Here is a 27,622-nt window from a genome sequence, read left to right on the forward strand (position 1 = left end):
AAAGTATGGTTCTATTGGAATATTCACTCCTGGATCCTTCCTTTTCATGAACTCCTTCTTGCAGTCCAGCTACTGTGGTTTGAGGAGCTCAGGCCACATTTGTGTCTTGTGGTCAGCTACACCGTGGGAACTCAGGCTTTGAGCCAGCCTAGCCTGGGCACCAGATTTATAAGTTAAGAAAGTTTTGTAGCATTTCATTCCACAACTATTTGAGTCATCCTTAATATTTTGCCTTTCAAATGGAGGCTCCAGAGAGAGACACACAGAAACAAGCTTTCTTTGCTCTTCTTGGCTCCAGTTCCTGACCCACAGAACCCATGAGTTTCATACAATGATTGCTCTTTTATACCAGTAAAGACAGTGTGGTTTGCTGAGGTCAAGTAGACGAGGCTCTGTGAAGCAAGGTAAAAATGTCTCACTTATGGCCCAGAGGCTGGTGTGGTTTGGCATCTCATGATGGGTTATTGTCAGAAGCTGATTTAGGCTGAGGCTCTGATGGGGCTGAAGAAAACAGAAGTCTGAATCCTCACATGATTTTGTGTGGACCTTGTTTTCTAGAGATAGCAAACTGAGGCTGGTACAGAAATAGACCTGAAGACCAATGGAACAGACCAGAAGATCCAGAAACAAACTTACACATCTACAGCCATCTGATTTTTGAGAAAGGCACCAAAAATATATGTTGGAACAAAAAGATGTCTTCTTCAACAGATGGTGTTGGGAAAACTGATATTTATATTATAGTGGACTAAAACTGGATCTTTTTCTGTTACCTTGTATTAGTATCGGCTCAAAGTGAACTAAAAACCTTAATGGAAGACCTAAAACTTTGAAGCTACTATAGGAAGGAGTAGGAGAAACATTAGAATCTATTGACCTAGGCAGGAACTTCCTGAGTAAAATTTCAGGGGCTCAATAAATAGGAGAGAAAAGTGACAAATGGGATTGTAGCAAGCTAAAAATCTTACGAACTGTGAAGGATACAGTCACAGTGCTAGAAAGACAGTCTGCAGAATGGGGGATCTTTGGCAGCTATGTATCTGACAAGGCTGTAATAACCAGGACATACAAGAAGCTGAAAAACTAAAGCCCCAAAGAATAAAAAAAATCCAATTAGTAAATGGGCAAAAGAGCGAAATAGACATTTCTCAGAAGAAGTACAAAAAATCCAGTAAATACTTGATGAAATGTTCACATCTCTAGCCCGTCAGAATGGCTATCATCTAAAATGCAAACAACAAGTGCTGATGAGGAAAATGGTACCCCAATACACTGTTGGTGAGAAGGCAAACTAGTGCAAACTACTATGGAAGGTGGTTTGGAGATTTCTCAAAAACTAAGCATAGAATTATCCTATGATCATTGATAACCATTCTTGGGCATTTATCAGAAAGATTGAATGACAGGCTACAATAAAGGCACCTGCACACCTATGCTCATTAATGCACTACTCACAGTAGTAAAGTTAAGGAAACGTCCCAGATACACTTCAGAAAATATAATATATATGGATAACATTAGTATTTTAGCATATACACAAATACACATCAAATGGAATTTTATTCATCCATCGGGAGGAATAGTATGTTATTTGTATGTACCGGAAAAAAAATCATATTGGGTAAAATAATCCGAGCTCAGAGAGACAAAGGATGTGCGCTTTCTTTCATATATGGAAGTTAGTTCTAAAATATAAATATATATGAAAACATATAAGGATATACATATGGAAACAGAAATATGTCATGACTCAGGGAAGTGGAGACAAAAAGGAGGGGGGCCAATACAGTCATAATACTTAGTGTGTATATGTGAAAACTGAACAAGCAAACTTGGGGAGGTGGATAGGGAGGGGTAGATGGGCAGGGTGGTAGATGGAACAAGTAACACTGATCAAGATGCATCGTACATGTAAACAGACATGTTCAGTAGAACCCCCATTGCACAACTATTTGAAAATAATGAGAGAGAGAGAAAGAGAGAATGGGAGGGGGAAGAAACATCTGGGCTTGGGATACTTGATCATTGCTGCATGGTTAGGGTGATTCTGGCATTCAGGCTCAGTACCAGTGGCTGAAAATACGGAGGTGTGTGCTGTAAAGCTAAGGGGTGGGGAAGTCAAGAGAAGGCTAGTATAACCTTTATAAGATCCTTCTACTCTAATATCATTAGCTTATTAGTTTGTGCAAAAGATTGCCTCCTTGAAAATACACTCAAAAGGAGATGACTTGAGAAAAGCACAAAACTATCTGAACTTTTAGATCACTGTCCTCTGGTGGCTCCTTGGGACTGTCTGACAGTCTGTAGTATTTACTAGTCCATGTACTGCCATTCACTAATTCACCTGGTCAATGCTGGCAGATTCTATATGTACCAGTGGGCTATCTCATGCTTGGTCCTCCTCACATGTTTCCAGCATGTCCTTTCTAAGTATTTTCATAAACAGAATTTCTCTCTCTCTTAGAGTTTCTTCACATTTTAGATTCTGAAAGGGCCTTAGGGAGCAGTTTGTTTTACTCCTGTTGATTTTACAGATGAGGAAACAGACATGGATGGCCTGATTTGAGCCAGATCACACTATTACTTAAGGGATGCAGATTTTGGCTCAGCAGACTTCCCATCCACCATGACTGGGTCCTATTTTATAAAGACTTCAACTTTGCCTGGATCAGCTAAGATGGTGGGTAGATTTTACATGAATAGATTGCCTTGTAAACTGAGTTTTATATGCAGTCAGGACAACTGGTGGCCTCAGATGAGTTTAATAGTGTGTTTGGAAGCCCAGGGGATAAGAGAGAGAAAGGGGAAGCCTGGGGTCCGCCCAGCATGTTAAAGGCCAAGCCTACAATTTCCTAAAGAAGCCACCAGGATCCACCTCTTCCTGCTTCCCATTAGCTCCATCCTGGGGATGGTGCTTGGGACACATTAGGTCTTTGGATAACAGTCAAGATATGTACTACAGCAAGGTGAGTGTGTTATTCTACCAAGCTAAAATTTGGCTGTCTTCCATTGTCTCTATCTATCTATCTATCTATCTATCTATCTATCTATCTATCTATCTGTCATTGAAGGACCTATTACCTTATTTTTGTGTTCCTAGGGATCAGATCAAACCCAGGGCCTGGTGCATCATAGGTAAGCACTGTGCCACTTGCGCCGTGCCACTAGTCTGTCCACGGTTTTTGCCCATGGGGTTTTGCATTCTGGCCCTGGGTTCTATCGCTGAGCATTTTGGTGGTCATAGCGCTGTATTACTTGAGCCTCAGTTTCACTTTCAGCTTTTTGTGGTTAGTTTGAGATAAAAGTATTATGGACTTTTTTTTTTGCCTGGGCTGGCTTTGAACTGGGATCCTCCAGTCTCAGCCTCCTGAGTACCTAGGATTACAGGTATGAGCCATCCTTGGGGACAAGGTCTCACTACCTTTATGTCCTTTCTGGCCTTGAACTCATGAATCAGTGTGCCCCAGTCTGCCGAATAGAATAGTTAGGATTATAGGCATGCATTCCATGCCTAGCTCCATGGAATCTTTAAACTCTCCATGCTTTTCCTCTGCCTTCTGGATGACTTTTTTCCTGTTCTTCTTAAATTACTGCTCCTTCTATAGATTTAACTTTCTAAAACATGTCTGCTCCTGGATCTTATGTATTTTAAAGTTGTGAATTGATATTATTTTCCTCTTCATTTCTCTCAAGGCTAGCACACTGACTGTGATATGAAAGCTTTGAACACTGAACACTCTTTTTCTTCATACAGGTTATATTCCTTTTAAGATTTCTTGAGGGACTGAGAGTTTGGCCTAGTGGTAGACTGCTTGCCTAGCATGCACCAAACCCGGGTTCAATTCCTCAGTACCACATACATAGAAAAAAAGCTGGAAGTGGTGCAGTGGTCAAGTGGTAGAATGCTAGCCTTGAGGAAAAAGCCAAAGGGCAGTGCTCAGGCCCTGAGTTCAAGGCCCAGGACTGGCAAAAAAAACAAGTTTTCTTGAGAGAACGTTGTTTAAATCTTTCCAGCATTTTTATAGTTGAAGAGCCCTTGTATGTTATCTGCAAGAACAATTCTTTCCAGGTCTATTATTTGGTAAAAACATAATATGAAACATTAATTCTCTTGTCTAGTTCTGTACCTGGGCTGTTCTTATATCTTTCTCTCTGTATAGAGTGTCTAGCTTGCAGTAAGTCCTGCCACTCCTGTGGAAGCTGGGTAAGTGGACTGACTCATACACATAAGCTTATTTTCCTACCTATCCACACATATTCAGATTCTAATTAAAATGAAGTGGCAGAGACCCTCTAGGAGTCCCTGAGCTGAGTGGGAGGAGAATCTGATGCTTTAGTGGGTTTTCCTGTTTTGGTGCCTTCCCTGCCCTGATTGGCAGGAGCTGGTCACTCAGGCCACCCTGTGCATGCAATGTTTGGCTGGATGAGACTGTTTTCACCCTTTCCCCCCCAGCTCCACTTTTGTCTGTCGTTGCTCTTCTGCAATCTTGGATAGTTCATCTCTCCTTCAATTTCTTTCTCATTTACACTCCATAAAGAAAACATAGGTGTGCATGTGTGTATATCTATTTGTGTGTCTATATGCTTATGTGGCTGCCCACACTTAAGAGAAAGACCAACAACTGTTTCAGAGTATGACAATGTTCTCTTGTGTGTGTGTGTAGTCAGACTTATGGGCATTGTGGGTAACCTAGAGTCTTTTGCTGTTGGTTGCTCATGGTTGCATGGTTGCATGCAGCTTTAGACCAAGGTTTAAATTCATAGTAGGTATCAATACTCTTCTTTTTTTTATTTTTCCATACTCTTTTATTAGTGCACATTAACTGTACAATTAATGCAAGAGATTTCATTATGATGTTTCCATATATACATGTAGGATTCCTTTATTACAGCCACTCCTCTTCAATACTCTTCTTAATAATTTTCCTTCTTCTCCTTGGAGAAATTGCCACTGCCGGACTTGACTTTTATTGGCATGTGTTATTTCATTCAGCTGATATTTTTTTTGTGGGGGGGAGGTAGAGGGTACCTACTCTGTACTGAGCAGAACCTTGAAGATACCAATGCTCCTTACCTTACGACTTACTAAGATTTATTTGTGTATTAGCTTTTTTAAATTAGCAGGTTAAATGATACATCTCAGTTCTATCACTATTCTGTCAGCAAGTCATTAAAGAAAATGTTAAATAGGACTGAGAAAGAACTGACCTGTGGAAATGCAATTGTTAAATTCTCTCCAGCTGACATTTACCTAGGCCTACCTACTAATCAATTATGTATCCACTGGATACATAATTACAGGCTTCCAGTTTCATGATAGGTCGGTCATGTGAGATAAAATCTAAAGCATTGAGTAAATTCTTCCCTTTGATGGATAAGATCCATCAACTTCATTGTCAATGTCCTGTTGATTTTTTTTTTATCCTGGATGCAGCTGTTTATTTTATTTTTATTTTTTTTGATGTACAAAAAGCCTGTTTTATTTTAGAGCAAACAAAAGAAATAGAAATATGGCCCCATTCCAATTATCAAATGTTCATAAAAATGACATCAGTACAGAAATCTATGCAAACCTCAAAGTAGGAGATTAGTAATTAAATGATGAAATCTAATATTTTATGAGCACAGAAGCTTAACACTAGATCAAAGAAACAACATTAAACTGAACCTGAGTAAAGAAGTAGCCACAATTTTACAAAGTCTTCAATTCACAACTACTTACTTTTGAACAATTAAGTTTTAGTAACATTTAAAAAAATTAAATGCCTACTTAACAAAGCCAGTTGGACAAACATCACAAACTTCTAGGATACCAGAGTAAACATGAGACATTATTCAAATACGAATAATTAAGTTCTATTCTTTTTCATCATCCGAGTGATCAGGTTGCAAAGGATGTGTTTTTTTTCTTTGCTTTTCCTAAGCCACTGGGTCTTGCCTCTTCAGGAATCTGATTTTCTTTTTCAGAACCTTTAGGAGACTGACTGAAGAATTCTCCAATTCCTTTTCGCCACTTGGGAGTTGGGCGTACACAAACTGGATTCCCTCTTGCATACTTGTTTTCAGCTTTTCTGGATGAAGGAGATGGAGAGTTGATGGCAGAAGTGGAGGAACCAAACACCTTCCTAGGAGCACGGGAAGCCACCACTTTTCTGTAGGTGCTTGGGACACTGTCTGCTTTAGTCCGTGCCATGTCCTAACAGAGGGAGAGAGAGCAAAAGGCCCAGTGGAGGGTGATTCAGTGGCCACGGATCCGAAAGTCTGTAGCTGTTTATCAAAGACTTAGAGGGCTCAGTAGGCAAGGGGAAGAAATAGAAGAAAGGGGGACTTAGCTTCTCATGCTGTTGAACTATTTTTTTTTCTTGGTGTCAATACTGGAGCTTGAACTCAGGGCTTCATTTTCTTACTTGGCTTTTTTTTGCTCAAAGCTGTTGCTCTACCACTTGAGCCACACCTCTATTTCTGTTTTTATTTTTCCTGCTGGCCAATTTGAAATAAGGGTTTCCCATAAGGATGGATATGGAGTTTTCTTGGAATCTCCAGGCTTGGTTGTCTTTGAGGCTCCTGTGAGGCTGAGGGGCCCAGCTACGAGTAGGAGCTTGCCCCTTGGAACTGTGTGCCTTCTTCCTCTTTTCCTCCTCCTGCTTCTGAAGGAAGGCTTTGCTTCACTGCTTCCCCCAGGCTTGCCTTAACCTTGGAAACCCCACTGTCTTCCTGGCCTATGGAGAAGTGGATCTTGACCCATGTATCTCTTAGGCTTGCCTAGGCATGGCAGTACCCACTGCAGCCCTTCAGGGCACAACTTGTCCTACTCTGACTTACTGTTTTCCCCAGTCCCTACAGCTTTCCCTGCCAGAACCCAGCAGGCTCTCCTTGCCTTACCCCTCCTCAGGGAGTTCTTGCCCAAAGCACTTGTGCTTTAGTGGGATCTTTCCCTTGGGTGCCTTGAAGGCATTTATTAAAGAAGAAAACAATTGGCTTCTTCTCTTTGGGCTGATAATTCTTAGTTGAACCAAATTGAAAAAGCATAATCCTAGGACCTCAAGTGGTTTTATTTACACTACTTCCCCACTTTGAAAAGAGTTATATCCTGCCATTCCATGTGGATGGGGTCATCTGGCTTCTTCACTTAGCATGACTCCTGACATTCATTCAGTTTGCAGCATGAATCAGTAATTCCTTTCTTTTTTACTGTTGAGTACTATTCTGTTAAACAGATCTTTCCTATATGTTTGTTTACCTGTTCACCAGCAGATGTATAGGTGGGCTGTTTTTAATCTTTTGGCTGTTCTAAATAATGTGGCTGTGATTATACCATCCAAGTATTTATTGGAACATAGGTTTTTATTTCTCTTGAACAGATACTGGGGAAGGCAATTGGTGAGTCAGAAGGCAAATTGGTGTTTCACTTTTTTCAAATTGTATTTTTTTGTCAGGATAATGTATAGAGGGGTTACAGTTGGTGAGTACTACATTATTTCTCGAAACTTGATACCCCTTGTCATGTGTTTGTCCCCCTTTTCCCTCCTCCCAAGTTGTCTTGTTTTCCCCTTCCCTTCCCTATTTCAAATAAACCAGTAAGTGTACACACAGTATACCAGTATACTAATTCAGATACAGTAATCTCATGAGATTAACCATAAGTGGAAAAAAAGAGAGAGAGAGAAAGGAATAACTTTACACAGTACATTAAGTATGTTTTTTTTTTGGCCAGTTGTAGGGCTTGACCTCAGGGCCTGAGTGTTGTCCTTGGACTTTTCCCAAGGCTAGAGCTCTACCATTTCAGCCACAGCACCACTTCCAGCTTTTTTCTATATATTTGGTACTGAGGAATCAAACCTGGGTCTTCATGCATGCTAGGCAAGCACTTTACCACTAGGCCAAACTCCTGGCCCAAGTATTTCACTTTTTAAAACAACTTCTGAATTGTTTTCCCAAGTGGTGGTACCATTTTGTTCTTCAATCAAGTCAATGTCTATGGGCTCCTGTTGCTTTGCCCTCCTACCACACCTGCCTTTGCTTTCAATCTGAATGGCTTGTATTTTGCAGTGCTGGGGATCAAACTCCAAGCTTCAAGCATACTAGTCATATCGTCTCCCTGTCCCATTCTTGTTCTTCAAAGGTTGGCTTAGAGAAGACACAGTCCCAAAGCTCTGCCTCCTTGAGCTATGAATTTCATCCCTTTGAAAGCTCAGACACATTGCATATTGGGGTTAGGGCATCAATATAGGAGCCGTAGGAGGAGAATTAGGAACAGCTTACAATTTTTTTCTTTATAGGTGATACTTATTCTAATATAAAGAAAGGAAGAATGCCAGTTCTTGCATGTAGGAATCTTGGTAGCATGCTGCTTAGCTAAGAGTGGTGCTTACACTGGAGTTTAAATGGATATACTGATTAGGTAAAAATAAATCAATATTCCTTTCAAACAGTGACTATCGCATGGAGAGGGAACCACAACAGGCTCAGGTGAGCCTGGCCCTGTTAATACAGGTCGGAGCTGTGTAGATATCTGTTGAGTGAATGAATGATAGGAGAGAATTATTGATTTGCTAGGGTCTGGGCATTATGAAGTCAAGGTGCTGCAGGTCTATTTTCTTCCAAGGCCACTATTCTTCGAGGGATATCTCACCATATCCTCCTGAAATATTTCAGCTGTGTGTGAGACTGTCCTTCCTCTTTTCAGGACACCAGTCATGTTACATTAGGACCCCCCACCAAGTTATGACCTCATTTCACATTGTCACCCTTCTCTTTGAAGGCTCCCAGATACAGGCTGACTGCCTTGGGGTTAGAAATTGAGGGGTTTACTAGGCTTAACCAGGTCATTGTTCTCAGCACTGTGTCCCCCAGGGATTTAGAGCCACAATTAAAAGGTTCCTTAGTGCTTTCTGAAAGGCTGAACCCCCACCCAAGTAAAGAAGTACAGCTTTCTGCAATGTAGTCCAGAAGTTAGAGACAGAAATGTGGGTCTTAATAGAAGAAAAATAGTCCAAACAAAAAAACCCCACTGAAATCCACAGATTCTAAGAGGACCGTTCAGTTTTTATTTCAGAGCCATTGTCAATGGATGGTATGATTTTCTTCAACTTGATTGTTCATCTTGAACTTGTGTGAGGTTAGTCCCCCCCTACCTGGATCTCCCGCCATTTCTCAAGTTTGGTTCTAGCCTGGAAGCTTCCACAGAGGTGTGCAGCCTTAACTACCTCATGCCCTCCTCCTTGTATACTCAGGCTGGAGCATCAGCAGCCTTGAGGCTGCAGGAGAGTCAAGATGAGGCTTAATGTTCACTTCCTCTCCTGCACCTGCTCCTTCCTTCAAGGCTGGCAGGCTGGGTTCTTAGTCTTGAGAAAGGAAAGGGCAGCAGGCTGCAGGGAGGCTGGGGAGCTTGGAGCCATGTCTCTCTCCTGGGCTAGTGGCAGTTCAGTAACTTACACAGAGAAGAAGCACCTAGAGCCTCTGGATTACGGAACTGGAAGGTAATAAATAATTCTCATCCAATCCTTTCATAGGCTCCCCTGCCCAGTCTTGGCTGAACTTCCTGTCTGAGTTTTGTTGTTTTTTTCTTTTCTTTCCCATTCTTTTTCTGCCTTTATTTTAAGTTACCTATACATCTAACTCTTTCTCCTATCAATTAGGACAACACTATAAGGATTTTAAAGTCAAGTGCTATGTTGGAGCTGTGCTGAGTTTTGGTGTGCTAGAGCTGCTTCCATTCCAATGCACCACAAACTGAATGGTTTAGAACCACAGAAGTAGATTGTATTACAATACTGTGACGGAAAGTCTTAACATTGGAGGCATCAAGGCCACATTCCTCCCACTGTAGGCATGAGGGAGAAAGGTGGAAAGGTGGGTCCCAGCTTTCCCTGGCATCTAATTCCAGGCTTGTGGCTGTATAGTCCCACTCTCCCTCTCCTCCTTCCTTTCTTATTGGGTTCAAGTTCTGCCTTTTTTTTTTTTGCCAGTCCTGGGCTTGGGTTCAGGGCCTGAGCACTGTCCTTAGACTTTCTCAAGGCTTAGCACTCTACCACTTGAGCCTCAGCACCACTTCCAGCTTTTTTCAATGTATGTGGTACCGAGGAATCAAACCCGGGTCTTTGTGCATGCTAGGCAAAGCACTCTACCACTAGGCCAAACTCCCAGCCAAGTTCTGCATTTTTTGTAAGGCCACCAGTCATAGAGGATCGGGGGGATTCACTCAATGATATAATCTCACTCCAACTAGTTACATCTGCAGTGACTCTGTTTCCATAATTATGGTTTGGAATTACTAGTGAAAGGATGGAAATGACATGGTATATATATTTGAAAGCAGGGCTCTGGCAAGACACGTGGTAGAGGACCTCTGCCTCCCGTCTTCATTTGGCCTAAAGAAGGGTCCTCCAAGAGCAGCCTTGGTGCTGTGCTGTTTCTCTTGGCAATAGTTAGCAGCAAGATTCAATTGTTCTGTGTTCAGGCAGAGCCATCTTCATGGACAATGACAGGAAAAAGTGAAAACACTTTATAAATCAATCTTTGTTACTTCTAGAGACACAATAACTTAAAGCAGACTCTGAGTATGTGTTGAGACTCATCAGAATTCAAAGACTGAATGGCCAGATTGACTTCTCTGTGTACTAGAGGCCAGCATGCCTCTATACCCCGATCCCTCGCCCCTTGGTTGACCTGGAAGTATTAGAAGAGCATTTCTGCTTGGGGAAGGACCTGGGCAGACTCATTTGTATGCATCAACTCATCTCAGTCAGGTTTCCTGGGAAACCAACTCTGAGATGGAGATTTTCAGGGCCACTGGGGAGTGTTTTCTGGTCTGTGCCTATGGGGGTGAAGGGAAGCAGGATTACAGGAGGAGAAGGCTTGAGCTGGGCTGCAGTCACTCTGGTCCTAAGTGAAGCTCAGGAGCCAGAATGGTTCCACAGAACTGTCCCAAAATAAGACAAGACATCCAGGACTTTATATCTTGGAGACATACACACACAGAAAGCGAGAGCGAGAGAGCGAGAGAGAGCGAGAGAGAGCGAGAGAGAGCGAGAGAGAGAGAGAGAGAGACAGAGAGACAGAGAGACAGAGAGACAGAGACAGAGACAGAGAGACAGACAGCGACAGAGAGGACAGAGACAGACAGACAGATTGTATAGGGGTGGTGAGGTTGTGGACTTGGGGAGTGAGCTTGTGCTGAGCATAAGAGCATCCTGAAGCCAAGGATATGGGCAAGTCTAAAGTGAATGTTAAGAGAAGAGAATGTATTAGAGAGGAAGAAAAAGGAAGAGAGCCTTGCGCTCCAGGGCTGGGCACAGAAGAAGATCCCAGAGCTGTGACTGTGGAGTGGTGAAACAGGAAGAAAGCTTGACTTCCACTCCATCCCATATCCAAGTTCGTGACATTATGTCTTCCCAAGTCCTTCAGAATCTTTAGCTATTTTCCAGCCTCTGCCCCTGCACTCTGTCTTCCATGCACCTGCTCAGCTCTCTTCTGGCCTCAGGGGCCTTCCTTTCATTTTAGCTGCTGTTCTCTTACTTCCTCTCTCTTTATAAGCATTAGATTTGGTCTGCTCCACATCCTGTAGCCCTGGCTCCTGAACCCATCATCTCGTTTCTACCAGAATCTCCTATATGGCACCAGGGACCTTTCTAGTGACTTCTCTGCACTGTCTTTTGGGCCTTGCTGCAGCATGGGTGTTGATGGCCCCTTTTCTTCTAAAATGTTCTCAATGCTGAACCTCTTGATTCTCTTCTTGATTTCCCAATGTTGCTTCCATCTTGTAAGGTCTCTCTCTTGTTCTTCCATGGGGCTCCAAAAACCCATCTCTTATTATTCCTGCACCTAGCAGCCCGCCTCCAATAAGCAGAAGGAGAAAAGATGATGGATGTCACTCCCCCTGGGCCTTACCTCTTCATGTTTCCTGGAGAATTTAACATTGCAACATTCCAACCATAGCAGGCAAGCAGGATCATAATAGATGAGACTATCACTTCCTGACCCAGTGAAGTGTGCTGGTATCTTGACCCATCTAGACTAAGTTATTGGTATTTTTAGCCTCTGGGCTCCCAAGGGGAGCCTGGGGCAATTGTTGCTGGGCCACTTGGTCTCAGACACAACTTTGTCTGTTTTCCTTCCAACTACATGGAAAAAACTGGGTGGAAACCGGATGTACTCCAAATGGTGTGATGGAAATTGGCAAAGAAAAGTCTGGAAAAAGCCTTACGGTCACCAGATGGTAAAGGGCCTCCCATATTCAGCTACAAGTTGGGATTTCAATCGGTAGGAGGTAAAGCCTTTCATAGTTTGTTCTACGCTGTAGCTCTTCCCAATTCCATTAATACTTTTACTTTTTCTTTTACATATAATCCTGATGTACTGTCCGGCTGGGCAAATAAATATCTACCTCCCCTTAATGGATTTCCCTTATCTCTTATCAAATTGATTTTTGGATTCTAGAGTTTCTTAGTGTAGCTGATGTTTGCTGGGAATAGTTTCCCTCCGTAGCTTGTCTTGTTTTGGAGGCATTCAACGGTTAAGGCCATGAGCTCATTTTTCATATACTTTTACAAGCTCAAAAAAAATGGAGACAAGCCAGGTGCTGGTGGCTCATGCCTGTGATCCTAGCTACTCAGGAGGCTGAGATCTGAGGCTTATAAGCTTGAAGCCAGCTTGGGAAGGAAAATCCATGAGACTAACTCCAATGAACCACCAGAAAACCGGAAGTGGTGCTGTGGCTCAAGTGGTAGTGTGGTAGCCTTAAGCTGAAGAGCTCAGAGACAGTGCCCAGGCCCAGAGTTCAAGCACTATGACTGACATTTTTTTCCATATATTTTTTATTGTAATTAATAGAAGGGTTACATTATATTCACCAGATATAAGGTGCATTAATTCACATACATTGATACCCTTTCTCATGTCTTGGTCCCCATTTCCCTCCCCCCAACTCCACCCCTCATCTTGTTTTCCCCCCTTCCCTATCCAATTTCAAATAACCAAATACAAATATATCCAATATGTCAGATAATAAAGTGAGATACTGTAACAATATGAGATAACCAAGGGACAGAAAAAGAGATGAGAGATAACATAGTACATTAAGGACAACAGTCACTCATTATATGGCTTTTGTTTCTATATCCTAGAGGTCCTTTCATTTAGTGTCATACTATATGGGCTTATGTATCTAGGTTTTGCTTTACTGCAAATCTCTGCTATGAGAGCCCAAGGTTTCTACTGATTATGACAAATGAGGGAAACCATTGAGCCTAAGTTCCTTTGAGTCTGGCTTACTTCACTTAATATGATTTTTTCCTAAATCTTTCCATTTCCTAACAAATGGGGAGATGTCATTCTTTCTGACAGCAGCATAGAATTCCATTATGTATAAATACCACATCTTGTTGAGCCACTCATCAACTGAGGGACATCTGGGTTGGTTCCATATCTTTGCTATGGTAAATAGTGCTGCAATGAACATCATTGTGCTAGTGGATTTAATATGTCCTTGTTTCTGGACAATTGGGTAAATGCCTAGTAGTGGAATTGTTGGGTCATAGAGGAGCTCTATGTTTAGTCTTTTGAGGAACTGCCATACTGCTTTCCATAGTAAAGGGAGCTATACATAGAGATATTAGGAAATATTGCAGTTTTGATCATTTTTATTAATAATAGCCATAAAGTCCTCTGAATGACAAATTATGAAGTATCCTTAGGAACAGGGAATTCCTTCTCTTACTATTGTATTTCCTCTTGGCTAAGATTTGGGTGCTGTGAACCACACTGGTTTGGGCCAGTCTTCTACACATATGGTTCAGTTTTCTTGTTTTTGTAGCAAGCTTTTCTCATGGTGGTGGAAATTCTAATAGCCCAATGCAAGTGATACAGGTCAAGTCTTGTACAGTATTGCTATGGAAAAAAATTCTCCTGAAAGTTAGTTTCTTAAAGCAATCACAATCTATTTTCTCTTGTGTTTCCTATAGCTTAGGAACCAGGAAAGGCTCAGCTACATGATCTTGACTCAGCATCTCTCAGGCATGTGCTGTCTGACTCTGGTGGATTGGGTGTAGTCAGGGATGGACCTCACTCTTGTCCCTTCATGTTTCCCCAGACTTTTCCATGTAGCCTTTTGAGTTGGCTGGTTTGAACTTGGTGGCTTTAGAGCTGTCCCTTGCATTTCTTTCTGCTCCCATCCTAGAGCAGTGTCCCTACCTCCTCATCAACCATCATGCCCAAGGCCTCTAACTGGTGAGATGGCTCAGTTTCTTTGCTTACTTTTGGAACAAGGAGTCTAAAATAGGCAGGCAGACAGTGATAGCTGTAATTTTAGCAAGTAATTCATCCCATGATGGTAACACTTCTAGACCTATCAAATCTAAAGTGATATGTTTGAGAAACCCAGAGTTCCCGAGTGATAACGGAGGTTGTAGTGAGTGGGGCTACTCCTACTTCATCCCCAACTTTGCTTCCCAGTCCTATGTGCTCTGATAATTGAGAGTGAGCCCTGTGTGAGAGGTCTTGGTTTAAAGTAGATAGTACCTCCTGAAGGGCAGTGCCTTACCTGCACAGAGATTCATACCAACCATGCACCTTTGCTATACTTTGAAGAGCAAATTGCTTTAAACTACTGCACTGTCAAGCCTAAAGCATCAAAATGGTGCAATAAAGTGGCAGGACCAGCAGGCCACCTAGCCAGAGACACATGGGGATTGGGGGGGAGGGGTGTTGAGCTGTAGAATTTTTTGTCTGGAGTGGCTTTATGCAGGATCAGGCTTGCTGTGTACGAGTCCTTCGATAGCTGCGGTGGCTGTAGCCTACCAGTAGGAAAGTAAACATACATCCAAATATCTCAGTTCTAATTGGGATGAAGACTTCCCTTTGCTGGGAAGAAGTTGGTCTCCTCTAAAGACGTTAGGGTTAAAAAAAGGGCTCGATGTAAAGTAAAGCTGAAACATATTTTAGCCTCTAGGAGTTCAGGGAAAGTTAGGTTCAATGGAAACGATAATACTTTTTGTAATATCTGGGCCTGGAGGTCAATGAATTCAGTGGTTCATGTTAGGGAATCATGGTAGCTTTAGAGTCTGGATGAGTAAAGCTGTAGGATTTGCGGGTAAACTGCAATTTCTTTCAAGAAGTACAAGTGGAGTATTAACTAAGAGGAATCAAAGCTCGAGTATTTTTTTGTTGTTGTTGTTAAATTTAGGATCGGCCATCACTGAGATGACAGGGTTAGGGTTAGGGTTACAGCTTGAGTTAGGGTTAACATTAGGAAAATGGAAAATTGAGAGTCAAACTGAAAATAAACTTCAGAACTATGAGCTGAGTAAAAGGAGAAATACGGTATTGCTATTAATATAAGGATTTGTACCCACTTGGGCTTAGGGGTAGAAAAGGTTAAATATTAAGTGCAACTACAACCTACTTTAACAAGTATCAGTTGATTCAAGGTTGGGATGAAAGAAAGTGTACTTGTGTTAGTTTTAGCATTTGAGGGTCATTAGGATTAGGGTTAGGGCTAGTTGTCTAATTCAGAGTTATGGTAGGGTTAGGGTTATGGAAGGATAAACTTTAGGGTAAAACTGAGTTTTCTACTAACAAGTAGATGTAAAATACATGTGAAATTTGACAGAAAATACAGGATTTTCCTTGCATTTACTGATCTGGGGAGTTCTTGTTAGCTGTAGAAGTTAGTTTTGGGGTTAAGGGTTTGCATATGGGTCAAGGTTCAGGGCCAGTGTTGTGGTGAGGGTTAATGTTAGGGTTAGGGTTGTGGTGTGGTTAAGTTTGGCATAATTGTTGGTATTAAGCTTAGCATTGTGTTATCACTGGGATTTGGGTTAGGGTTGGGTTTAGGATTGGTATTGGTATTAGGATTGGGATTAACTTTGAGGTTATACTTAGTGGTTAATTTTAGGGCCTTACAATTTTTCCCTCCCGAGCTCCTGATCTACCAGTCAAGCTTTTAACCCTGCTTAGAGAGCCTGTTGTTTGTATCCTTATCCTGAATCACTGTCCTCTTCATACCCCCTCCTCCCGAATCTCTGCTTGCTGGAGGCGCCCCTTACTACTGCTAGGCCATAGCATAGCTGCAATCTAGTGTCAACTCAGAGCAGCCTGGAAATCTGACTTCTCTGTGAACCAATTCTGGGGTTTCTCCTTCTCTATGATCCCATCATAGGAATGCCATGAGGCTACAGTTCTGATCTTACAGGAGCTCTTACCACAGTCACAGGGTTATTGTAATAGCAGGAAGTGATGTAGTAAACTGGGTTTGTCCTCCTGCTTCTGCAGCTTTCCTTATGTGCTATGGTTGTGCTTGTAGAAAGCCTAGATGTACCCCTTCCACATTATAATGGGTTGTTGCTGAACTCTCCTGACCTGATTGTTGCTGGTTTCTTGGGTCAAGATCGGCACCTTATAGGATAACTTCTTATCCTATGGACAGATAGTCAGTATCCATTGAGGCTGAGTGGAACCCAGGAGCTGTTTTTAGAGTGGTATAGAGATCCCAGCTGAAGATGACATGGCCTTGCTCCAGAACCCAGTAGGTCTGCACTGAAATTCTCTGGATGGAACATGTCTAAGGCACTGGATGCACTTTTATCTACCACAGCTACCCATTCTCCCTTGAGCTGTGTCAGCCATGTGGTCTAAATGGCAGGGAAGCTTCTCTTGCAGTTTGTATCTGTTAGACTTTCATGCTCTGAGTTCCTCTCAAAGCAGTCATTCCTCTATGTCACCATTTTATAAACAAGAACGTGTGTGTGTGTGTGTGTGTGTGTGTGTGTGTGTGTGTGTGTGTGTGTGTGTATGTGCATGCAGGTGCATGTGCATATCCTAAGGCTTGAACTTATGGCCTAGATGCTGTCCCTGAGCTTTCTTGCTCAAGGCTAGTTCTCTACCATTTGAACCACACCTTCACTTCTTTTTGTTAGTTGATTGGAGATAAAAGTTTCATGGACTTTCTTGCCTAGGCTGACTTTAAACTGTGATCCACAGATCTCAGCCCCTGAAATAGTTAAAATCAAAGGAATGAGCCTGGCTCTAAACAACTGTTAAGTTCAGAAGACTTAAGTAATTTTCAAGGTTTTGGAGCAAAAAGTGATGGCTTGGGAGACTCTGTCATCATTTTTGCTGTACCATGTTGGCTCTTCTGCACTTTTAGACCTGTTTCCAGAATATCTACGAATAGAAGAAAACTCACCTGTGGAGGATTGCATATGTGGGAATTGGCACGCCCTTGAATTGCCAGATGTAGACCAGTTTTATCTTTTCAAATAGTCTCTGTCTCAGGTACCTGTGTTGTTCAAGGCAAGGAGTTGGTGCTGTGTCCTTCCCTGACTCAGAGAGTGATTCAGGCTGAGAGCTGGCTAAATCAGGGAGGATTTTTTTTGGATCATGTTATAACCTTGGAGGTATTCATCTTATCCCTTCACTAAGAATAGATCTGGACTATGAGCAAACCTTTCTGAAATCTTCCTTCTCCACTAGAGTTTTGAGTCGTCTTTCTGTATCCATTTTAGACAATAGGCATTTACTGCATTTCACACTTTCCTTTACTATTTTTCTGCCCACGTTGTCCTTATCTGAGGGAGCTCCATCCAGTGACTTTTGAACTGACAAGAACATCACAGAGGTGGTTAATTCATGTACCTAAGCTGTCTCTGTGACCTCAAGTGGTTTGACGCCACTGGGTCAGACTAGGACCAAGCTAAATAAACTTCATATTTATTGACAATTGATGAGAAACTAATGCCCACTTATTTAACAGTGCGTCATAGGGAATGAACAGCTGTTTGGTGATTAGATCAGGATGAATATGGTAACAATTTTGGATCTTATTCAATTTTTGATAAAATGAATTTTTAATTTTTGGCATTAGGATGATTCTGGCAAAAACTTATTTTCTTGGGACACTGTATTTGTTTTTGAACTTTTGTTTGTGGTGGTTTACAGTGTAGTAGGAGGAAACTTTTTTTTTATTTTTTTAATTTTTATTTATTTATTTTTTTTGCCAGTCCTGGGCTTGAGCTCAGGGCCTGAGCACTGTTCTTGGACTTTCTTTTTCTTTTTTTTTTTTTTTTTGCATTTTTTTATTGTAATTAGTAAAAGGGTTACACGATATTTGCCAGATAGAAGGTGCATTAATTCACATACATTGATACCCTTTCACATGTCTTGGTACACATTTCCCTCCCCTCCACACCCCCCACCCATCTTGGTTTTCCCCCCTTCCCTATCAAATTTCAAATAACCAAATACAAATACATTCAATATATCAGATAACAAAGTGAGATACTATAACAATATGAGATAACCAAGGGACAGCAAAGGAGATGAGAGACAACATAGTACATTAAGGACAACAATCGTTCGTTATATGGCTTTTGTTTCGATATCCTGGAGGTCCTTTCAATTAGCTTCATACTATATGGCCTTATGTATCAAGATTTTGCTCTATTGCAGATCTCTGCTAGTAGAGCCCAAGGTTTCTACTGATTATGACAAATGAGGGAAACCACTGAGCCTAAGTTAGGAGGAAACTTTTTAAGAAAGTATAGTTAAAATACAAATAACCACACTGATATTTATTGAACAAAGTTGAAAAGCAAACCACTGGGTTCTTCTTAATATCTTTTATATATTTATTCTTTCTCTCTGCCTCTTTCTCTCATAAAAGTTTTTTTATGAGATTTTATGAATTTTTCCCTGCCAATATCAGGTATCCAACTCTGGGCCTGGGTACTGGCCCTTAGCTTTTAAACTCAAGGTTGGTGCTCTACTACTTGAGCCACAGCTCTACTTCTGACCTTTTGTTGGCTAATTGGAGATATGAATCCTTCATAGATTTTCATGTCCAGGCTGGCTTCAAACTGTGACACTTAGATTTCCGCATCCTAAGTAGCTAGAGTTCAGGACAGGAGCCATTAGTACTCTCTGGCTTTGTTTTGCTTTTAGACGAAGTTGCACTATGTAGACTAGTACGTGCCACCATGCCCCACAACAATCGTAAGAATGATACATTTGATGTCTTGTACAAAGTAAATATATACTTTCGACTTGGAGGAAATTTTAGATTCCCTCCCACCCTCCTGAGAAGGGCTTTGTACACGACCCAGGTAGTTCACTCTATCTTCCCTGAGCTTAAAGAGTTTGGAGAATATATATAGATGAGCAGAATCTAAAAACAAGACCACCTTCCAATTACTTTCTCTCCATGGTTCATATTATAACTTCAAGTGCTGGCCAAAACTTATATCAGTGTCTAATCAAACAAAAAAATGAAAGATGCATTTCAAATTCCATACCCCCATTTTATCAGTAGAAATAGCTTTGAATCTGCCCTTCTATGTTGCCAAAGTGATTGAGTCTGTCTTTTAGTTAGAAGAGATGGGACAGCCCTGGTCCTTTTCAAACTTTAAGTACACATATACAGGTCTAAGACAATGGGTTGCTCTATTTAGATATCACTTTGTATTGGGGGTTAATTTGTAGAGTTCCAGGAGACTTTATTTGTAGATTCTTAGAACATGCTTTCTGTGGCCATTCTTTTGCAAGGATCTTGATAATAGGGAGTGATATATATATATATATATATATATATATATATATATTGTGTGTAAGATCATTTGATCATTTTACATTTCTTCTAAAACTCATAGCTCCCTGGCTGGACTGTTAAGTGCTCATACAGACCACACACACAATAGACAGTAGGCAGCATGTGGGTATGGGGACTGTCTAATCTGCCACAATCTCCACTCCCTAAAGGCACTGCACCTTGGCTTCCTTAGTTTCTCTCCCAGCCATGACTCAACAGGTACAAAATGTTCAGGGTTGGAACACAAGAGTGAAGATCCAGTGGGCTGCAGCTTTTGCTACTCATCGCTCTCTCACCCATGATAATTTTCTATAGGATCCTTTGTAAAACAGGAAGTAGTTGATTGGAGAGCCTGGTGAGTGTTAGCATCAGAGAAGTAACTCTCCAAGCGTGGTGGCTCATGCCTGTAATCCTAGCTATTTAGGAGGCTGAGATCTGAGGATTGTGGTTCAAAGCCAGCCTGGGCACTAAAGTCTATGAGGCTCTTATCTCCAGTTAACCACCAGAAAACTGGAAGTGGTGCTGTGGCTTAAGAGGTAGGGCCTTAGCCTTGCGCTGAAGAGCTCAGGGACAATGCTTAGGCCCAGAGTTCAAGCCCCATGACCGACTAAAAAAAAAAGAAGAAAGAAAGAAAAGAAAAGAAAAAAATAATAATTCGATGAGTCCTGCCTGGAATATCTGGATCATTCTAGAACAAAAGAAAGGTGGTCTTCTGACTCTTTTGACTATACAAGGCATCTAGAATTTTTCTTCAGTTTCCAGATCTTCATCATAAACACTTAAGTCTTGGAGACCTGTTTTTTTTTTTTTAAACAAGTGTAAACCTTGAGTCATTCCTGAACACTCTCACCTCCTACAATGATGGTACTCCTCTGCCTATCTGACATTTTAATTATGCATTTACTCAATGGGTTTCCCTCCTGGTTAGCTTCTCCTGGTAACTCATTAAACCCCTGAGTCACACATTCATTAGTATAGAGAGGACAAAAATGAAAGAACACAAAGAAGCTATGCCCTGAGAGGAACATGAAGGTGGATTACTTGTGGTTAAGTGTATGTGAGCATTTTAGCTCAGCCTTAGCTGCCTCTTGTCCCCTTTTACAATGTGGCTTGCGCTTCCTAATGCACTCAGATAATTGATTGTGGCTGTGGCTATTGTAGAACAGTACCTTACAATTCTGGCAAGAGCGCTTACCTCTTGCCTGTGACTTCTGAGCCTAGATGGTCTCAGAACCAGGATGGAGCTACAACATTCTTTAAAGGAACACTGAGGGACCAGTTCACAACCTACAGAGGTAGTTCTTAATAACGTCTTTCCTTCCCACCACACTTTTAACTAAAACCCTCCCAGCTCTACCCTATCTTATCAGGCTAGTCCTTTCTTTCCTCACCCCCCCTCTCTAGATACAGTACTTCTGTTGGTCACACCTGTTTGGAAGCTAGGGCTCATGAGAGTAGCTGGCTAATGTGTTGTAAAGATTACCCATGATAAAACATGTTCATTCTGCTCACATAGTGCCTGTACCATTGGAGATACTTGAAAAGGTGAGTTATTTCTATCTTCAACTCAGTCTCCCTAGAGTGAATATTTGTTTTCCTCTCTCAGATGAAATAGTAGAGGAAACAAATCTGGAAGCTGAGAAAATGGTTCCTACACATCAGTAACAATAGCTATCATTTCTTGAGCATGACCACCCTATGTGCATCATCTTTTCCTTCTATACCACATCTGTAGGGGAAGAATACATTGTTACTCCTTTTTACAGGCTCAGAGATGTGCAGCAGTGTGCCCACGGCCACAGAGCCAGTGGGTAGTGGAGCTGGAAACAGATGGACTTCCAGTTCTTGGGTTTTTTGACCTTTCATGTTTTTGAGATAGAATCTTAGGTAGCCTAGGCTGGCCTCACATTCATGATTCAGTTCCTAGTTCTGGGATTACAGTCATGCATCACCATGCTTGTTGTGTCTTTGGTTTACTAGCTTTGCAAAAATCTGCAAGCAAGTATTCTCTCGATGGAGTTTGACTCATAGAGGCCATGGCTCTCCACAGAGAGGTTTTGAGTTCTTGATGACAAGTGACTTATTTTGTAAACAGTTAACCATGGTGGAGCCAGTCTTCTCGGGCTGGAGTGAAGCCACCTGGCTTAGACTGAAGTGAACCCTCAAATATTTCTCTGGTTTTCATTTCAGAAACTGAAAGAAATGTATTTTTTTCTGCAAAGGTTGGCATTTATTTCTTAATAATCAAGTTAAAAATTTATGCAGCCTCCCTAATCAGCCAAAACAAAGACTTTCTGTATTTTTATGTATACTAGAAACTACTAATGAGTTCTTGAGGATTTATCACTGACTTCAGAATGGGAGTAGGAACGGATATTTGGAGTCAGTAATAACAGCTTTTGCCAAGTTCTTTTGGCTGCAAGAGTAGCTCCCTACCTTGTGCACATCTGGTGCTGCATCTGTCCTGAGGAATTTGAAGATGAGCTGATGGCGCACACGGGATATGGGGACCCTCTGCCCTGGCAGATAATGTCTCTTGGGTGGTGCTGGCATCTGAGCATCCCCTCTGTAGGAAGAGTCCAAGGTATGCGCGCAGTTATCCCAGAGGCAAGACATCAAGTGTAAGGGCCAGCACACTACAGGGTTCCAAAGAGCTTTTGCAGCCTGGGCACTGTCACTGATGCCTGCTCTTTGTGCACACAGGGTCAAGTTCAATGAGTGGCATCTTATTGCTGTTTTTCTTCCCTTGTCTCTTCTCTTTTCCCTGTACCTTCCTCTTTCTTATTCTTCTTCCTCTTTTTCTTCCTTCTCTTTTCTCTTCCTCTCTTTTATTCTTTCTAACATCTTTCCTTCTTCACCGCCCCCTCCTCCCTTACTATGAATATAAGAGAAGATGTCAAGATTTGGTAGATCATCCATTCTCTTAAATACTCATAAAGTTGTTTGACATTCATAAAGTACTTATTCTAAGCTGAAGATAGAGTGGAGAGTATAAAGGGAAATAAACAGTTTCTTCTTGTTGGGTGTTTAGTTCAGGATGCTAAAGTTTGGATATGGTTTAAGTGCTCCCCAACCCCTGGCCAAAGGTTCATGGACTACAAGTTTGGCCTCTTATATGACAATGTTAATAAAAGGTAGTGGCACCTGTACCTTGGAGAGGTGGAACACAGTAGGAGTTATTAGGTCATTGGAGGCCAGGCCTCGGAAGGAATTTACATAGTTCTCCTGGAACCCCATGAGTGCTAGATCTTTTTTTTTTTTTTTTTTTTGCCAGTCCTGGGCTTGAGCTCAGGGCCTGAGCATTGTCCTTGGACTTTCTCAAGACTAGAGCTCTACCACTTGAGCCTCAGCACCACTTCCAGGTTTTTTTCTATGTATTTGGTGCTAAGGAATAGAACCCGGATCCTCATGCATGCTAGGCAAACACTCTACCAAACTCCTGGCCCAAGTGCTAGATCTTTTGATGCTATTTCCTTCTCACATGCTCCCTCCATGGTGATTCCATCTACCACAATCTGTTCACCAGAGCCAAGCCCATGCTTTTGAACATTGGTAGTGGTGAGATAAATAGACTTCTCTTCTTTATGGGTTACCCAGTTTTAAGAATTTTGGCATGGTAACATAAAAGAAGACTGACAACAAGGGAGAAGAGGCAGACGTCTGACAATTGTAATAAGAAATGTGTTCTAAGCACTTATTATGTACCTGGCATTATACCGAGTTACCCTTGAGCTAGATCATCTTACTTAATCCTCAGAGAAACACTCTGAATGGAATTCTGGCATTTTATCCTCTTATACATGATGTTGAAGCGATGAGAGATTAAATAATTGGTCCAAAGTCACACTGCTAGCATGTCACAGATCTGACTTGAGCCCAGGAAATCTGACTCCAATCAGCATTATTAACAGTTCCACCAACTCCTACTTAATTGTAACGTGTTGTGACAAGCATTGTGTGAGTAAGGTCGAGCACAAGCAAAATTTGAATCTGGCCTGCAGTTCTTTAGGTTGGAGAAGTGAGGAAAGAACATTGTAGGCATTGGGAGTGATGTGAACAGAGACAGAGCTGTAGAAATACAGATGTTCACAACCCAGAAGATTGAAGATGGGTAGACATGACTCCAGAGGATAGCTGGGCCTGAGAAAGCCTAGGTTTGAGTGCCAGCACATTAGAACTTTTTTTTTTTAAATAGGTAGTAGATTAATTTGGCTTCTTAAATGATTGGACTTACATGCTAAAGTATTTTTATAGCAAACAATCACACTATTAAGACTGCTTTGTGTGTTGACAATAGGTTACTTTCTCTTTGTATTTTTTTAATGTACTTTCCAGATTTTCTTTAATGAGCTTGTCTTGCATATTTAAGCAATATACGTGTACTTTACATGTTTATGTTTAATGGGCACGTGTGCTGGAGTAGTGTGAATTGGTGGCAGCATAGAGGGGAAGGACAGTTGTTAGTGAGACCCTGAGGAAAGCAGATGGAAAAGTCCAGTTGCAAGTTAAGGGCTTTGGTTGGCAGGGACCATATCTGACTCATCCCTACTGATCCTCAACCCAGAGCCTTCTAGGTGCTACACACCTTACAAATGAAGCCGAAAATCCATGACTGGTAACTCCAATGCGTAGATCACCTGTGGATCTCTCTTCTGTTTGTTCTTCTCTTTACTTTCAGTAGTTTGATTCCGTTTCCTGGAATGTTTGGTATTTCACACTGGATGTCAGACACTGTCTAAGAAGTTCTACATGGCTTCTGGATGACCCATACTTCCTCAGATACTATTTGATTAGCTAGACAGAGTGCAGGAAGATTACTTGGATATAGCTGAGGATGATCTATTCTGGTCTTACTTACAAGGCATGGTTCTGCTAGAATCTCAGTAGAAACCCAAGGTCCCTTCCTCTTCCTCTAGAGTCTTGGAATCCCAACTTTTGTCTTCCTGTTCCACTGAAACTAACATAGCCAGCTCCTCTGCTGATTTCTATTTGACCTCTCTGTTTATTTACATCATATATTATCAAAGATATTAAAGTGAAAATGTGGCCTTAGCCAGGGGACTCCCCTCAGTGAATATTTAGATTCTCTGGGATTTTATACCCTCAATGTTGACTATTCTGGGTGTTCTCCAGTGTCTTCAGGTAGTTAGATTGAGTGTGTGTGTCTGTGCATATACATGCACTCATGCGTGTGCATATATGTGTATGCATGTATGTGAAATTTTCTCTAGCTTCTATAGAAGCTCTTAGCAAGAGGGTAAATCTGATGCTAGCTACCCATATTATAGCTGGAGGTATAAGCTTCCATCACATCTTAACTAATTCACTGGACTGTATTTAGTAACCTTTTTCATCCAGTATTTACTTATCTCATGGTCAAGGACTTCAATGTGTCTATCCTAAGTAGAATGTAGCTATAATATTCATTGCATATTGTATGAAACTAGGAAAATTGAAGGAAGGGTTTGGGCTGGTGGGGGGAAAATAATAAAAGGGGTGATATGGATCAAGACACACTGTGCTTATAAACTGACATGCAGAATGGTAGCCCCTTGTACAACTAAAAGAATACAATTGTAATAAAAATTATGGAAATATACACTGAGTGTATAAAATATGTAGTCATGATTGGTATTGGTGAATAAAGGTTCTTTACTGATAGCAAAGAATGGAAGAAAGACAGCCTCTTCAACAAGTGGTGCTGGCAGAACTGGTTAAGCACATGCAGAAAACTAAAGTTGGATCCTTCTTTGTCACCCTGCACTAGAATTAACTCCAAATGGATCAAAGACCTGGAGGCAAAACCCGACACACTGAAAAATTTACAAGAAGGAATAGGAGATACACTAGACCTCCTTGGCACAGGTCAAAACTTTCTTAATAAGGACCAAGAATCACAAGAATCAGAGAAAGGCTAGATAAGTTGGACTGCATTAAACTGCAGAGCTTTTGTATGGCAAAGGACATAGCTAGTAAACTAATCAGGAAGCCTACAGAGTGGGAGAAGATCTTCACCAACTGTACAATGGACAAAGGCCTCATATCTAAAATATATCAACAGCTCAAAAAATTGAATCAATCCAAAACTAATCTCCAAAGTAACAACCATCCCATTAAAAAATGGGCCAAAGACTTAAAGAGAGTCTTCTCTGAAGAAGAAACAAAAATGGCCTATAGACACATGAAGAAATGCTCAACATCTCTGCTCATAAAAGAAATGCAAATCAAAACAACTCTAAGATTCCACCTCACTCCAGTTAGAATGGCCAGGATCAAGAAAACTAATAACAACAGATGCTGGAGGGGATGTGGCCAGGAGGGATCACTACTACACTGTTGGTGGGAGTGCAAACTCGTTCAACCACTATAGAAAGCAGTATGGCAGTTCCTCAAAAGACTAAACATAGAGCTCCCCTATAACCCAGCAATTCCATTTCTTGGCATTTACCCAATTATCCAGAAACAAGGACATACTAAATCCACCAGCACAACAATGTTCATTGCAGCACTATTTACCATAGCAAAGATATGGAACGAACCCAGATGTCCCTCAGTTGATGAGTGGATCATCAAAATGTGGTATTTGTACACAATGGAATTCTATGCTGCTGTCAGAAAGAATGATATCTCCCCATTTGTTAGGAAATGGAAAGACTTAGAAAAAATCATATTAAGTGAAGTAAGCCAGACTGAAAGGAACTTAGGCTCAATGGTTTCCCTCATTTGTCATAATCAGTAGAAACCTTGGGCTCTCCTAGCAGAGATTTGCAATAGAGCAAAACCTTGATACAAAGGCCATATAGTATGACACTAAATGAAAGGATCTCTAGGATATAGAAACATAAGCCATATAATGAATGATTGTTGTTCTTAAGGTACTATGTTATCTCTCATCTCTTTTGCTGTCCCTTGGTTATCTCATATTGTTACAGTATCTCACTTTGTTACCTGATATATCGGATATATTTGTATTTGGTTATTTGAAATTGGATAGGGAAGGGGGGAAAACAAGATGAGGGGTGGGGGAGGGGGGGAGGGAAATGGGGACCAAGACATGAGAAAGGGTATCAATGTATGTGAATTAATGCACCTTATATCTGGTGAATATAATGTAACCCTTCTTTAATTACAATAAAAAATATATGAAAAAAATTTTTAAAGAGAAGTAGACATTTCCAATGTAGTCAGGAGTAGAAACTAAGGGCTTCTAATTAGTGTTCCTTATTTTAGTGCTCTCATAATATCTATACATGGTTAGAATGATGACTTATTAGCACAGTATACTTTCCATTTCTGGTTAGATACATATTCAAACAAGAACATATTTTGTGGGGAAAAAAGCATTTCCTTATATGGACAAATAAGGTCATTTACTATAAAAATAATTCAAAAATATTAAGATTCAGGGCTTAACTTTTTAAATTAATTGACTTAATTAAAAATTAAATATTAATAAAATTAAACTCATTTTAGAGCAGTGTTAGCCCCATGAAAATAGAATACATAGAGTCCCCCCAACACACACTCCTGTCCCTCATCTAGTTTCCTCTATTATTTTCAATGGTACAAATGCAATTCCAATTCAAAAGTGTAACTGCTCTACCCTGTCTTGTGATTATTTACTTCTCAGCCTCAGCAGTAGCTCACAGGACTGTGACTTTTCCTGTGGGAAGGGAGGGTAAGACAGAGTGTTCCATTCAAAAACACAAATGCCAGCATTACTGATCAATGCTGTTTATAAAGCTTTGATTAGGAACAAGCATCACAATCTTAGAAATCCCTTTTAAAGCCATCAGCTATGTTTCACTCTTGGTTATACAAAGCCTAGGGTACAGCATGATCCCTGGGTGAATGTGTCTGTGGCAGATACTCTTGTCTGGGGAAAGTGGGGCAGCATGTGCTAAGCAGAGTCAAGTCTCTTCCCCAGGAGATCTGTAATAGAGACAAGAGGTTGCGTTAAAAAAGCTGCATTAATAAAAGAAGTCCACATTAAAAGGTATTCCCTTGTTTAAATATTTAGGTGGTAAAATATATGTGTATACT

The 27,622-nt window shown here is 41.1% G+C and overlaps 1 long non-coding RNA gene and 1 pseudogene across 1 annotated transcript in view; one reads left to right on the forward strand and one right to left on the reverse strand.

Moving 5' to 3' along the window:
* LOC150062006 (uncharacterized) overlaps positions 1–27,622 on the forward strand; it is a 147,016-nt gene that overhangs the window by 39,703 nt on the left and 79,691 nt on the right. The window lies entirely within an intron of this gene.
* Positions 5,857–6,209, reverse strand: LOC150062007 (PCNA-associated factor pseudogene; annotated as a pseudogene).

The sequence above is a fragment of the Megascapheus bottae genome, chromosome 6 (assembly GCF_031878675.1).
Source record: "Megascapheus bottae isolate mThoBot1 chromosome 6, mThoBot2.hap1, whole genome shotgun sequence".
NCBI classification, from domain to species: Eukaryota; Metazoa; Chordata; class Mammalia; order Rodentia; family Geomyidae; genus Megascapheus; species Megascapheus bottae.